Source organism: Dendrobates tinctorius, unplaced genomic scaffold, assembly GCF_039654945.1.
Source record: "Dendrobates tinctorius isolate UK_male_01 unplaced genomic scaffold, ASM3965494v1 ptg000059l, whole genome shotgun sequence".
NCBI classification, from domain to species: domain Eukaryota; kingdom Metazoa; phylum Chordata; class Amphibia; order Anura; family Dendrobatidae; genus Dendrobates; species Dendrobates tinctorius.
The window spans coordinates 19045682-19060372 of record NW_027361727.1 but is presented as its reverse complement, the minus strand read 5'-3'; the positions used below and the strand labels follow the sequence as shown (position 1 = coordinate 19060372).

The 14691-nt window shown below is 48.0% G+C and overlaps 1 pseudogene; it reads right to left on the bottom strand.

Annotated features, from left to right (window-relative positions):
- Positions 1 to 7173: 7173 nt before the first annotated feature.
- The window catches only part of LOC141092256 (sorting nexin-15-like), a 76531-nt pseudogene continuing 69013 nt past the window's right edge, over positions 7174 to 14691 (bottom strand).

Below are 14691 nucleotides of genomic sequence, written 5' to 3'. Positions count from 1 at the left end.
GGAAGAGGAGATAAGAGGGGAGTAGAGAAGGAGATCTTGTGAGGATCGGAGGTTGCGTGCAGGAAAGTACCGGGAGACGAGGTCACAGATGTATGGAGGAGACAAGTTGTGGATGGCTTTGTATGTCATGGTTAGGGTTTTGTAATGGAGTCTCTGGGCAATTGGGAGCCAGTGAAGGGATTGACAGAGGGGAGAAGCTGGGGAATAGCGGGGGGACAGGTGGATTAGCCGGGCAGCAGAGTTTAGAATAGATTGGAGGGGTGCGAGAGTGTTTGAGGGGAGGCCGCAGAGCATGAGGTTGCAGTAGTCAAGGCGAGAGATGATGAGGGCATGGACTAGGGTTTTTGCAGATTCTTGGGTGAGGAATGAACGGATGCGTGAAATATTTTTGAGTTGAAGTCGGCAGGAAGTGGAAAGGGTTTGGATATGTGGTTTGAAGGAGAGATCAGCATCAAGGATTACTCCGAGGCAGCGAGCTTGTGGGACTGGGGAGAGTGGGCAGTCATTTACTGTAATTGATAGGTTCGTAGGGGGGGTCACGTGAGATGGGGGAAAGATGATGAATTCTGTTTTGTCCATGTTGAGTTTCAGATATCTAGTGGAGAAGAAGGATGAAATAGTGGACAGACATTGAGGGATTCTGGTTAGTAGGGAGGTGATATCTGGTCCAGAGATGTAGATCTGTGTGTCATCAGCATAAAGATGATATTGAAAGCCATGAGATTCTATGAGCTGTCCCAGGCCAAAGGTGTAAATAGAGAACAGCAGGGGCCCTAGGACTGAACCTTGTGGGACTCCGACAGATAGGGGGCGAGGTGAGGAGGTGGTGTGTGAGTGGGAGACGCTGAATGTCCGGTCTGTTAGGTATGATGAGATCCAGGAGAGGGCCAAGTCTGTGATGCCGAGGGATGAGAGGGTCTGTAATAATAGGGAATGGTCCACTGTGTCAAAGGCAGCCGACAGGTCCAGGAGGAGGAGGACAGAGTAGTGTCGCTTGCTCTTGGCAGTTAAGAGGTCATTGGTGACCTTAGTAAGGGCAGTTTCAGTGGAGTGGTGTGACCGGAAGCCAGATTGTAAGCGGTCGAAGAGGGAGCAAGAAGAGAGATGGGAGGACAGTTCAAGGTAGACGTGTTGTTCCAGTAGCTTGGAGGCGTATGGGAGAAGTGATATAGGGCGATAGCTAGATGCAGAGGATGGGTCAAGAGAGGGCTTTTTGAGGATAGGTGTGATGGAGGCATGTTTAAAGCTTGAGGGGAAAACACCAGTTGTTAGTGATAGGTTGAAGAGATGGGTTAGGGTTGGGATGAAGACTGTGGTGAGGTTTGGGATGAAGTGGGATGGGATCGGGTCGAGTGCACAGGTGGTGAGATGTGATCTTGAGAGTAGAGTGGAGAGTCGATCTTCTGTAATGGTGGAGAAGTTGGTTTTGAAGGTGGAGGGCTGGGAAGTCGGGAGGAAGGGCTCTGGGGGTTGTTGACCAAAACTGTCCCTGATGTTATCAATTTTCTGCTTGAAAAATGAGGCAAAGTCTTCAGCTGAGATGAGTGGGGAGGGAGGAGGTGCTGGGGGGCGGAGGAGAGAATTGAAGGTGTTGAATAACTGTTTAGGGTTGTGAGACAGGGAGGATATGAGAGATGAGAAGTAGGTTTGTTTAGCTGTGGCGAGTGTGGTCTTGAAAGTAGTGAGGGACTGTTTGAATGCGATGAAATGCTCGTTGGAGTGGGATCTTTTCCATCTGCGCTCAGCAGCCCTTGAAGCTCGCCTCAGCTCTTTGGTCAGGCTGGTGTGCCAGGGCTGTCTGTTGATTTTGCGAGTTTTGGTATGTGTAAGTGGGGCAGCGGATTCCAAAGCTACAGCTATTGTGGTGTTATATAGAGCGGCAGCGTCATCCGCATTGTGTAAGGAACTTATATCTGTAAGAGGGAGGAGGGATTCGGAGAATGAGTGTAGGTCAAGGTGTTTAAGATTCCTGCGAGGGTGTGAAAGTTTGTGGGGTGGGGATTGTAGACATGGAGTGAAGAGGGAAGAGAATGTGAGCAGGTTGTGGTCAGAGAGAGGAAGAGGTGAGTTAGAGAGGTTAGATAGGGAGCAGAGGCGGGTGAAGATGAGGTCCAGTGTGTGGCCATCTTTGTGGGTGGCTGTAGAAGACCATTGAGTGAGGCCGAAGGAGGAAGTGAGAGATAGAAGTTTAGTGGCAGCTGAGAGGGAAGTGTCAATGGGGATGTTGAAGTCGCCCATGATGATAGTAGGGATGTCCGCGGAAAGGAAATGAAGTAACCAGGTGGTGAAGTGGTCAAAGAAGGTGGTGGCTGGCCCTGGGGGGCGGTAGATGACAGCCAGTTGGAGGTTGGAGGGGGAGTAGATGCGCACAGAGTGCACCTCAAAGGAAGGGAGGGTAACAGAGGGTGGCAGTGGGATTGGGGTGAAGGAGCAGGTATCTGACAGGAGAAAACCAACTCCTCCACCATGTTTGCTGCTGGGGCGGGGGGTGTGAGAAAGGTGGAAGCCGCCATACGAAAGTGCAGCAGGAGAGGCTGTGTCAGAAGGGGTGAGCCAGGTTTCGGTGATGGCGAGGAAGGAGAGTTTGGTAGTAACAAAAAGATCATGGATGTAGGAAAGCTTGTTGCAGACAGAGCGAGCGTTCCACAGAGCTCCTGTTAGTGGGACTGGGGAAGCGGGGGCTGGGTGAATGGGTATAAGGTTGGAGAGGTTACGGAAGGTTGTGATAGAGCGTGGATGGGAGGTAGAAATGACTGTGGGAATGTGGTGAGGAGGACCAGGATTTGGAGAGATATCACCAGCAGTGAGAAGGAGCAGAGAAAGTGTTAGCAGGTGGGAGCAGGAGAGGGCATGAGGGGGCTGTCTGTGTTTGGAGACAGAGGATTGTATGTTAAGGAACAGTTTTGAGGCGGAGGTGAGGTGGATGGGGAGGATTGAAGAAGAGATGAACAGTTCCTTACTAGGAGTAGGGATTAGGGGAATTAGCAGAAAGTGAAGGATTATTGGGGTGAAAGTGAAAACAAACAGAAACATTGTTTACAGTGACTGTGTCCAGTTACCTTCAGTTCCCTTCTGGTTCAATTCTGGTTTTAATTCTTAAATTAATCTTCACACTTCTAGCACACACTTATAGCAATCACAATGCAGACTGAAGTCTATGCAGACTTGTACTCTGCAATATATGTACAACTAAGTGCAGTCAGGTGTGAAGCAGAGAGGAGTGGTCTCTGCTCATCTTGGCCAGACAATTAAGAGTGGACCAGATGTATATGATCAAGCCAGAGGTCACCAAGGTTTATGGAGGAGACAGGTTGTGGATGGCTTTGTATGTCATGGTTAGGGTTTTGAATTGGAGCCTCTGGGCAATAGGAAGCCAGTGAAGGGCCTAGCATAGGGTGGAGGCTGGGGAATAGCAGGGAGACAGGTGGATTAGTTGGGCAGCAGAGTGTAGGATGGACTGGAGCGGAGCCAGAGTGCTAGAGGGGAGGCCAGAGAGTAGGAGGTTGCAATAGTCGAGGCGGGAGATGATAAGAGCATGCACTAGTGTTTTTGTGGTTTCGTAATTGAGGAATGAGCGGATCCGGGAAATATTTTTGAGTTTGAGGCGGCAGGAGGAGGCGAGGGCTTGGATACGTGCTTTGAAAGAGAGCGCAGAGTCAAGGATCACCCCAAGGCACCGAACGCGGGACTGGGGAAAGAAAGCAGCCATTGACATTGATAGATAGGTCTGGTGGAGGGATAGAGTGAGATGGGGGAAAGATGATGAATTCTGTTTTGTCCATGTTCAGTTTGAGAAAGCGAGCAGAGAAGGCTGAGATAGCAGACAGACATTGTGGGATTTCAGTCAGTAAGGAGGCGAGGTTGGGTCCAGATAGGTAGATCTGCGTGTCATCGGCATAGAGGCGATACTGCAAACCGTAGGATTCTATGAGCTGTCCCAAGCCAAAGGTGTAGATGGAGAATAGTAGGGATCCTAGGACAGAGCCTTGAGGAGCACCAACAGACAGGGGGCGAGGTGAGGAGGTGGTGTGTGAGAGGGAGACACTAAATGTTCGGTCTGTTAGGTATGAGGAGACCCAGGATAGGGCCAAGTCTGTGATGCCGAGAGATGAGAGAGTCTGTAGCAGGAGGGAATGGTCTACGGCGTCGAAGGCAGAGGACAGGTCCAGGAGAAGGAGGACAGAGTAGTGTCGCTTGCTCTTGGCGGTTAGTAAGCCGTTAGTGACTTTAGTTAGTTCATCTGCATGATATAGAAGTGATCAGCTTGCAAAAACTGGACTGTCCCATAGTGGGACAAAGTGTAAAAAAGTTAGAATGAAATATTTTTTTTTTTTAAATAATTGTAAAAATATTAAAAAAAAATAAAAAAATAATAATAAAAGAGGGATTTTTGGTACTTATCGTAAAATCTCTTTCTTGGAGCCTTCATTGGGGGACACATGTTACCATGGGTGTATGCTGCTGTTGCTAGGAGGATGACACTATGCAAGTAAGAAAAAATAGCGCCTCCTCAGCAGTATACACCTACCGACAGGCACAAGGCAACTCAGTTGGTGCCAAAGCAGTAGTAGGAGCAAATATAAAAACTCAACCTATGTACCAACCCAAACAACGGCACATTGTCCAACATGGTACAACATAAAGGGAGGGAGCTGTGTCCCCCAATGAAGGCTCCAAGAAAGATTTTACGGTAAGTACCAAAAATCCCTTTTTCTCGCTTTATTGGGGGACACAGGTTGCTATGGGACGTCCAAAAGCAGTCTCAAGGGTGGGAAAAATGCAAAGAGAAAGGAACTTAGGTAGGCCGGTGAGAAACCGCCACCTGCAGTATCTTCCTACCCAGGCTTACATCAGCAGAGGCGTGAGTATTCACCTTGTAAAACCTCACAAAAGTGTGAGGGGACGACCAGGTAGCGGCCTTGCAGACTTGCAAAGCCGAAGCCTGGTGACAAACGGCCCAGGAAGCTCCCACAGCCCGGGTAGAGTGGGGCTGTTTGTCTTGAACACGGTATGCCTCCAGAACTGCTGAACAAATCCAACAAGCGATGGTGGATTCAGAAGCTGGGAGCCCCTTTCAACGACCTTCAGAGACGACAAACAGAGAATTGGACTGAAAGGAAGCAGCCCTAGAAAGGTAGACTCGAATAGCCCTGACCAAATCCAACTTGTGGAGACATCTTTGAAAGGGATGAATTGGGGAAGGACTCAGAGAAGGAAGGACTATGTCCTCGTTGATGTGAAAGACAGAAACTACCTTTGGCAAAAAAGAAGGAACAGGCCGAGGGACCACCTTATCCTGGTGCAGAGCCAGGAAAGGACAAAGCTGCCAACTCGAGACCCTCCTATTAGAGGTGATGGCGACCAGGAAGGCCACTTTCCATGAAAGGAGGGAGAAGGAAATATCCTGAATTGGCTCAAAATGCGCATGCTGGAGGGCACCTAGGACAAGATTGAGATCCCACGGATCAACCGGAGGGTGGTAAGGAGGCGCTAGGTGAGCAACACCCTGAAGAAAGGTCTTCACTTGAGAAAAGGAAGCCAGATCCCTCTGGAAGAGAATGGACAGAGCGGACACCTGACCCTTTAGAGTACTGAGTGAAAGGCCCGAGTCGAGACCCATTTGCAGAAAACCAAGGACGGAGGGAAGAGAAAAAGTCATAGGAAACAAACTTTATTCCTCACACCACCGAAAGAAGGCCTTCCAACATTTGTGGTAGATGCGTGATGAGGCCGGTTTTCTTGCCCTAATCATGGTCTGTATGACCTTGTGAGAGAAACCTGCGTCCCTCAGGACCGCGGCCTCAACGGCCATGCCGTTAAAGTCAGCGACTAAGAAATCGGGTGGAAGAGGGGCCCGTGTGATAGATCTTGACGGACTGGAAGACTCCAAGGAATATCCAAGAGCATGTTCACTAGCTCCGCATAACAAGGACGCCGAGGCCAGTCTGGAGCTATTAACAGAACGGGGACGCCTTCTGCCTTCATCTTTTTCACGACTCTTGGAATCAAGGGAAGAGGTGGAAAAAGATAGGGCATCTAAAACTGGGACCACGGGATCATTAGTGCGTCGCAACCGACGGCCATCGGGTCCCAGGACCTGGCTACGTACCGGGGAACCTTGTGGTTCGTTCGAGAAGCCATTAGGTCGACATCCGGAACGCCCCACCTCTGACAAATTTGGTTGAAGATGGTGGGGTTGAGGGACCACTCGCCTGACGCAAGCCCCTGACGACTTAGGAAATCGGCTTCCCAGTTGTCCACCCCTGAAATGTGAACAGCTGATATGGCAGGGACGTGGCGTTCCACCCAGCGCAGAATCTTTGCTACCTCTACCATAATCTGCTTGCTGCAAGTCCCGCCTTGGTGGTTTATGTAAGCCACAGCTGTGGCATTGTCCGAGTGAATGCAGACCAGCTTGCCTGCGAAGAGGGATTGCCAGTGGAGGAGGAGTGAAGGATTGCCCTGATCTCCAAGAGATTGATTGGAAGGAGGGCTTCCTGAACATTACAGCGACCCTGCACTGTGAGATGGAGGAAGACCGCTCCCCAACCTTGAAGACTGGCATCGGTGGTAATGACCTTGCCGTTGGAGAGGGAGAAATGACCTCCCGCGCAGGACAGAGGTGGATAGCGTCCAGAAAGTGAGGGACTGTCTCACATTGAGATGTAGAAGCACTGGACGATCCAGGGAAATTGTTCTCTTGACCCAGGTTGACAGAAGGGTCAGCTGGAGAGGGCAGGTGTGGAACTGGGCATAAGGCACTGCTTCCATGGAGGTGATCATCTTGCCCAGTACACTCATGCAGAACTGAAGGGAAAGAGGAACTGGGCACTTTAGGGCTTTGATCCCCTGCCGGAGAGATGAGAACTTCTCCTTTGGAAGGAAGACTTGAGCTTGGATGGTATTGAATTCCATGCCCAGGAACACGAGACGCTGAGTTGGGATCAGGGTCGACTTCTCTTTGTTGATTATCCAGCCGAGACGGACCAGAGTGTTCAGGGTGATCTGGAGGCTCTGATCGCAGTCTTGGCGAGACGGGCCTTTGACAAGGAGATTGTCGAGATAAGGGACTTTGAGAATCCCCTTGGAATGAAGGATGGCCATGACCGCCGCCATGACCTTCGTGAAGACCCTGGGGGCGGATGTCAGGCCGAACGGGAGTGCCGTGAACTGCTAATAGTGCTCCTGGATGGCAAACCGAAGTAACCTCTGATGCTGCAGACTAACAGGGATGTGCAGGTAAGCGTCCTGAATGTTCACAGAGCAAAGATATTCCCCCGGCTCCATGGAGGCGATCACCGAGCACAAGGACTCCATTCTGAAGTCGCGAATCCAAAGGTGGCGATTCAACTGCTTGAGATCCAAGATCGGGCGGAGGGAACCATCTTTTTTCGGGACTGCGAACAGGTTTGAGAAGAACCCTGAAAACCGTTCGTGCCAAGGGACAGGTACGATAACCCCTGAGCTTAGGAGGGAAGAGACGGCCTGGAGAAGTCCTGGGGCATGAGTGGACTGCTTTGGTGGACGAGAGAGGAGGAAACATCTTGTAGCCGGATGTAAAGATCTCCCTGACCCAGGCGTCGTCGACAACCATGTGTCCCTGAAAAGAAGAAGCCTGCCTCCCACCCTGGAAAGCTTTCCAGTTGGGGGGTGACCCGTCATTTAGATGAGAATCTGTGACTGCGGGACCTGGAGGGCTTAGAGGGGCAGCCTTTAGGCCTCCAGTGAGGAGTCGGTTTGAAGGAAGGTTTACTTCTTTCCCTTTGTGCGGAAGAACGTTCCTGCTGGGAGGAGCCGCCTGAGGAAGAGAAAGGCTGAAATGGGCGAAAAGTCTGGGGTCCTTTCCAACTGAAGGGACATCTTGGTCTGGATTGGAGCAGAGAAGTGCTTTTACCTCCGGTGGCACCCAAAACGATCTGGTCCAGCTTGGCCCCAAAGAGCCTGGAGCCTTGGAACGGTAGGTGTTGTGAGTTCATTTTCCCCTTCACCGTTGATGTCTGATGAACTCCCTCTGCTGGTGAAGAGAGGTAGTGAAATTGATTGGGTTGAGAAGAACCTGTCATCTGAACAGGTGGAGCCTGATTGGACACCCGGAATCACTGGGTGGATATAAGGCAGCCGACGCCCTACAGGGGTGCTGGTGATCCTTTCTGCTCTGAGCTCTTGCAACCAGTTAGTCCTGTGTACTGAAAGCTAAGTTTTTGCTCTCTTATTTTTCCATGAGATTTTGTCTGTTTGCTTAGTGTTTTGTGTTCAGCCTGCCTTTGTTGGGACGGGCTGAGCTCCATTTTTGTCTCTGATCAGTTTATCTCTTTGCTCTGTTTTCAGAATATACCTGAGTGCTGATATAGTGATTTTGAAGTCTAGCGACTTCAGGGCCTTTTTCCCTATCAGACGGTTGGGACATTTTTGGTAGGGTTTTTTGCGGATTGCAGCCAGCATCTTTTCTGTCCTTTCCTATTTAGTTAGTTGGGCCCCATCGTTTGCTCAACCTGTCTTTCTGTCTGTGTTTGTGTTTTCATCTGCTTTTCATCGACAATACATGTTGGGGGCTGTCTATTGCTTTGGGGTCTGCTCTGGGGCAGTTTAGATTTCCCCTTTCTTTCTTTAGGCTTATTTAGTTCTCCGGCTGTGATCGAGGGGTCTAGGGCACCGTAGGAACCCCCAACGGCTACTGTTAGTTGTGATGAATAGGATCAGGGGTACTCAATAGCAGGAAAGGATTGTAAAAAAAAAAAAAAAAAAGGGAAAGAAAAAAAAATAGTGTCAGAATTTTTTTTTTTGTGTGTATATTTTTTCCTCTATGTCTTTGAGGCCGTAGGGGGAATTTTTTCTTCTCAATGGAGATGAAGCAATTGTCTGATCGTGTGGAGCAGCTCGCTGCTGAAGTGCGGGGAATTTCCGCCTATCTTGCTCATTCACATGTTGCTGAGCCAAAGATCCCTACTCCTGATGTGTTTTTGGGGATCGGTCTAAATTTTTGAATTTTAAGAATAATTGTAAATTATTTTTTGCCTTGAAGCCTAACTCATCAGGGAGCTCCGCACAGCAGGTTAAAATTGTCATCTCCTTGCTGCGCGGCGATCCTCAGGATTGGGCGTTTTCTTTGAAACCTGATAATCCTATTCTAACTAATGTGAATGCATTTTTTCAAGCCTTGGGGCTGTTGTACGATGAACCTAATGCTATTGATCAGGCTGAAAAGGCCCTGTTGGCATTGAGCCAGGGTCAGGATTCTGCAGAGTTGTACTGTCAAAAATTCCGAAAGTGGGCGGTCCTTACTACCTGGAATGATGATGCCTTGGCAGCTCTCTTTCGGAAGGGTTTGTCAGAAACCGTAAAAGATACTATGGTGGGATTTCCTGTTCCCTATGGTCTTGACGATTCTATGTCATTAGCCATTCAGGTTGATCGGCGTTTGCGTGAACGCAAAACTGCACGAGAGGTGTTGCCACCTGTTGAACAAATGTCTGAACCTATGCAATGTGATAGAGTTTGGTCTAGGGCGCAACGTCAGGAGTTCAGAAAGCGTAATAAGCTGTGTTTTTTCTGTGGAGATGCCTCGCATATTATTTCTGTCTGCCCTAAACGAGAGAAACGTTTTGCACACACATTTGCTGTGGGTGGTGTTTAAGCTAAGTTTGTTCTGGCAATTACTCTGATCTGCTCCCTGTCCACATTTTCCGCTAAGGCTTTTGTGGATTCGGGAGCAGCTCTGAACCTGATGGACTTGGATTTTGCTAAACGTTGTGGATTTCCTATGACACCTCTGCGGACGCCTATCCCTTTGAGGGGTATTGATGCTACTCCTTTGGCGAAGAATAAAGCTCAGTTTTGGACCCAGGTGGTAATGCGGGTCGCCCCAGACCATCAAGAAAATTGCAGATTTTTGGTGTTGCATAATCTGCATGATACCATTGTTCTGGGGTTTCCCTGGTTGCAAATCCATAATCCAGTTTTGGATTGGAAATCTGTGTCTGTGGTGAGTTGGGGTTGTTGGTGTGCCCTTAGTGACGCTCCTGTTTTCTCCACCTCTCCCCAGTCGCATGATGTTCCTATTTGGCTGATTTTTATGATGTATTTAGTGAGAATGAGTCTGCGTCTTTGCCTCCTCATAGGAGTTATGACTGCAATTGAGCTGAGCCCTGGGTGTAAATTTCCCAAGGGTCGACTTTTCAATTTATCTGTACCCGAGCACGAGGCTATGCGATCCTATATTAAGGAGGCGTTGGAGAAGGGTCATATTAGACCATCCTCTTCACCCTTAGGTGCTGGGTTTTTTTTCGTGGCCAAGAAGGATGGTTCATTAAGGCCTTGTATTGACTATCGTTCCCTCAACAAAATTACTGTTAAATATCAGTATCCGTTACCCCTGATTTCTGATCTATTCTCTAGAGTTAAAGGAGCTTGCTGGTTTACCAAGCTTGACCTCAGGGGGCGTATAATCTTATTCGCATTAAGCATGGGGATGAATGGAAGACGGCGTTTAATACTCCAGAGGGACATTTTGAGTACCTGGTGATGCCTTTTGGGCTCACTAATGCCCCTTCTGTCTTCCAGTGCTTCATGAATGATATTTTCCGAGACTTTGTGGATAAATTTTTGATCATATATCTGGATGATATTTTGATCTTTTCCAAGGATTGGGACTCTCATGTGGAACATGTTCGGACTGTGTTCCGGATTTTGAGGGAGAATTCCCTGTATGTCAAGGGATCGAAATGCCTTTTTGGGGTACAGAGGATTTCATTTTTGGGATTTATTTTGTCTCCGTCAACTATTGAAATGGATCCGGCCAAGGTACAGGCCATTTATGATTGGGTTCAGCCCACTTCTTTGAAGGCCCTCTAGAAGTTTTTGGGTTTTGCTAATTTTTGTCGTAAATTTATAGCTAATTTTTCTGGTATTGCCAAACCATTGACTGATTTGACTAAGAAAGGTGCTGATGTGCTGAATTGGTCTCCGGAGGCTGTTTCTTCCTTTCAGGAGCTGAAGCAAAGGTTCACTTCTGCTCCGGTTTTGCGGCAACCTGATGTCTCACTCCCGTTTCAGGTAGAGGTGGACGCTTCTGAGATTGGTGCAGGAGCTGTTTTATCCCAAAAAGATCCGGTAACATCTAAAATGAATCCCTGTGCTTTCTTTTCCCGAAAGTTCTCCCCATCTGAACGTAACTATGATGTGAGGAATCGGGAACTGTTAGCCATGAAATGGGCATTTGAGTAGTGGAGACATTGGTTGGAGGGAGCTAGACATCAAGTCGTGGTCCTTACTGACCACAAGAATTTGATTTACCTGGAGTCGGCTAAACGCTTGAATCCTAGACAGGCTAGGTGGGCCTTGTTTTTCACACGTTTTGATTTTGTGGTCTCTTTTCTTCCAGGCACTAAGAATGTCAAGGCAGACGCCCTCTCTAGGAGTTTCTTTGCTGATTCTCCTGTTGTGACCAAGCCTGCTACCATCTTAGGTGAGGGGGTAGTTCTTTCTGCCATCTCGCCCGATTTGAGACGTGCTCTGGAAGAGTTTCAGGAGGACAAACCTGTACGTTGTCCCATTGGAAAATTGTATGTTCCTGACCAGTGGAGGAAGAGAGTGATGTCTGAAGTTCAGTGCTCTGCATTGGCTGGTCATCCAGGTATTTTTGGTACTAGAGATTTGGTGAGTCGGTCTTTTTGGTGGCCCGCCTTGTCTCGTGATGTCAGGAGTTTTGTGCAGTCCTGTGGGACTTGCTCCCGGTCTAAACCTTGTTCTCGCTCTAGTGGGTTGCTGATGCCTTTGCCGGTGCCCAGGAGGCCATGGACCCATATTTCAATGGATTTTATCTCTGATATGCCTGTCTCTCAGAGAATGACTGTTATTTGGGTGATTTGTGATAGATTCTCTAAGATGGTCCATCTTGTACCACTCCCTAAGTTGCCATCTTCCTCAGAGTTGGTGCCCTTGTTTTTGCAACAGGTGGTTCGCTTGCACGGGATTCCTGAGAACATTGTATCTGACAGAGGAGTTCAGTTTATTTCTAGATTTTGGAGGACTTTCTGTTCCAAGCTGGGAATTCAGTTGTCCTTCTACTCTGCGTTTCACCCTCAGACCAATGGGCAGACGGAGAGAACAAACCAGACTTTGGAGTCGTATTTGAGATGTCTTATTTCTGCTGATCAGGATGATTGGGTTTCATTTTTGCCCTTGGTCGAATTTGCTTTAAATAATAGAGCTAGTTCTGCCACGTTTTTTTTGTAACTTTGGGTTTCATCCTCGATTCTCTTCAGGGCAGGTGGAGTCTTCTGCCTGCCCAGGTGTTGACACTGTGGTGGAGAGAATGCACCAGATCTGGGACCAAGTGGTGGATAGGTTGTCTCTCTCCCAGGAAAAGGCCCAGTGGTTTTCCAACCGTCATAGGACCATTGGTCCCCAGTTTAAGGTGGGTGATATGGTTTGGTTGTCATCAAAGAATATCTCTATGAAGGTGGCTTCTCCAAAGTTTAAACCTAGATTTATTGGACCTTACAAGATTTTGGAGATTCTTAATCCTGTCTCTTTTTGATTGTCTCTTCCTGTTACATTTAAGATCCATAACGTGTTTCATAAGTCTCTGTTAAAGAGGTTTGTTGAGCCAGTAGTTCCTGTGGTGGCACCTCCTGACCCTGTATTGGTGGAAGGTAATGTGGAATATGAGGTTGAGAAGATACTGGATTCTCGCCTGGCTAGACGGAGACTCCAGTATTTGGTTAAATGGAAGGGTTATGGCCAGGAGGATAATTCTTGGGTCCCTGCATCCGATATTCATGCTGAAAGATTGGTTCGTGCTTTTCATCGGGCCCATCCTGATCATCTTGATGGCGTGGATGAGGGTTCGGTGACCCCTCCTCAAGGGGGAGGTACTTTTGTGAGTTCATTTTCCCCTTCACCGTTGATGTCTGATGAACTCCCTCTGCTGGTGAAGAGAGGTAGTGAAATTGATTGGGTTGAGAAGAACCTGTCATCTGAACAGGTGGAGCCTGATTGGACACCTGGAATCACTGAGTGGATATAAGGCAGTCGACGCCCTACAGGGGTGCTGGTGATCCTTTCTGCTCTGAGCTCTTGCAACCAGTTAGTCCAGTGTACTGAAAGCTAAGTTTTTGCTCTCTTATTTTTCCATGAGATTTTGTCTGTTTGCTTAGGGTTTTGTGTTCAGCCTGCCTTTGTTGGGACGGGCTGAGCTCCATTTTTGTCTCTGATCAGTTTATCTCTTTGCTCTATTTTCAGAATATACCTGAGTGCTGATATAGTGATTTTGAAGTCTAGCGACTTCAGGGCCTTTTTCCCTATCAGATGGTTGGGACATTTCTGGTAGGGTTTTTTGCGGATTGCAGCCAGCATCTTTTCTGTCCTTTCCTATTTAGTTAGTTGGGCCCCATCGTTTGCTCAACCTGTCTTTCTGTCTGTGTTTGTGTTTTCATCTGCTTTTCACCGACAATACATGTTGGGGGCTGTCTATTGCTTTGGGGTCTGCTCTGGGGCAGTTTAGATTTCCCCTTTCTTTCTTTAGGCTTATTTAGTTCTCCGGCTGTGATCGAGGGGTCTAGGGCACCGTAGGAACCCCCCACGGCTACTGTTAGTTGTGGTGAATAGGATCAGGGGTACTCAATAGCAGGAAAGGATTGTAAAAAAAAAAAAAAGGGAAAGAAAAAAAAATAGTGTCAGAATTTTTTTTTTTGTGTGTATATTTTTTCCTCTATGTCTTTGAGGCCGTAGGGGGAATTTTTTCTTCTCAATGGAGATGAAGCAATTGTCTGATCGTGTGGAGCAGCTCGCTGCTGAAGTGCGGGGAATTTCCGCCTATCTTGCTCATTCACATGTTGCTGAGCCAAAGATCCCTACTCCTGATGTGTTTTTTGGGGATCGGTCTAAATTTTTGAATTTTAAGAATAATTGTAAATTATTTTTTGCCTTGAAGCCTAACTCATCAGGGAGCTCCGCACAGCAGGTTAAAATTGTCATCTCCTTGCTGCGCGGCGATCCTCAGGATTGGGCGTTTTCTTTGAAACCTGATAATCCTATTCTAACTAATGTGAATGCATTTTTTCAAGCCTTGGGGCTGTTGTACGATGAACCTAATGCTATTGATCAGGCTGAAAAGGCCCTGTTGGCATTGAGCCAGGGTCAGGATTCTGCAGAGTTGTACTGTCAAAAATTCCGAAAGTGGGCGGTCCTTACTACCTGGAATGATGATGCCTTGGCAGCTCTCTTTCGGAAGGGTTTGTCAGAAACCGTAAAAGATACTATGGTGGGATTTCCTGTTCCCTATGGTCTTGACGATTCTATGTCATTAGCCATTCAGGTTGATCGGCGTTTGCGTGAATGCAAAACTGCACGAGAGGTGTTGCCACCTGTTGAACAAATGTCTGAACCTATGCAATGTGATAGAGTTTGGTCTAGGGCGCAACGTCAGGAGTTCAGAAAGCGTAATAAGCTGTGTTTTTTCTGTGGAGATGCCTCGCATATTATTTCTGTCTGCCCTAAACGAGAGAAACGTTTTGCACACACATTTGCTGTGGGTGGTGTTTAAGCTAAGTTTGTTCTGGCAATTACTCTGATCTGCTCCCTGTCCACATTTTCCGCTAAGGCTTTTGTGGATTCGGGAGCAGCTCTGAACCTGATGGACTTGGATTTTGCTAAACGTTGTGGATTTCCTATGACACCTCTGCGGACGCC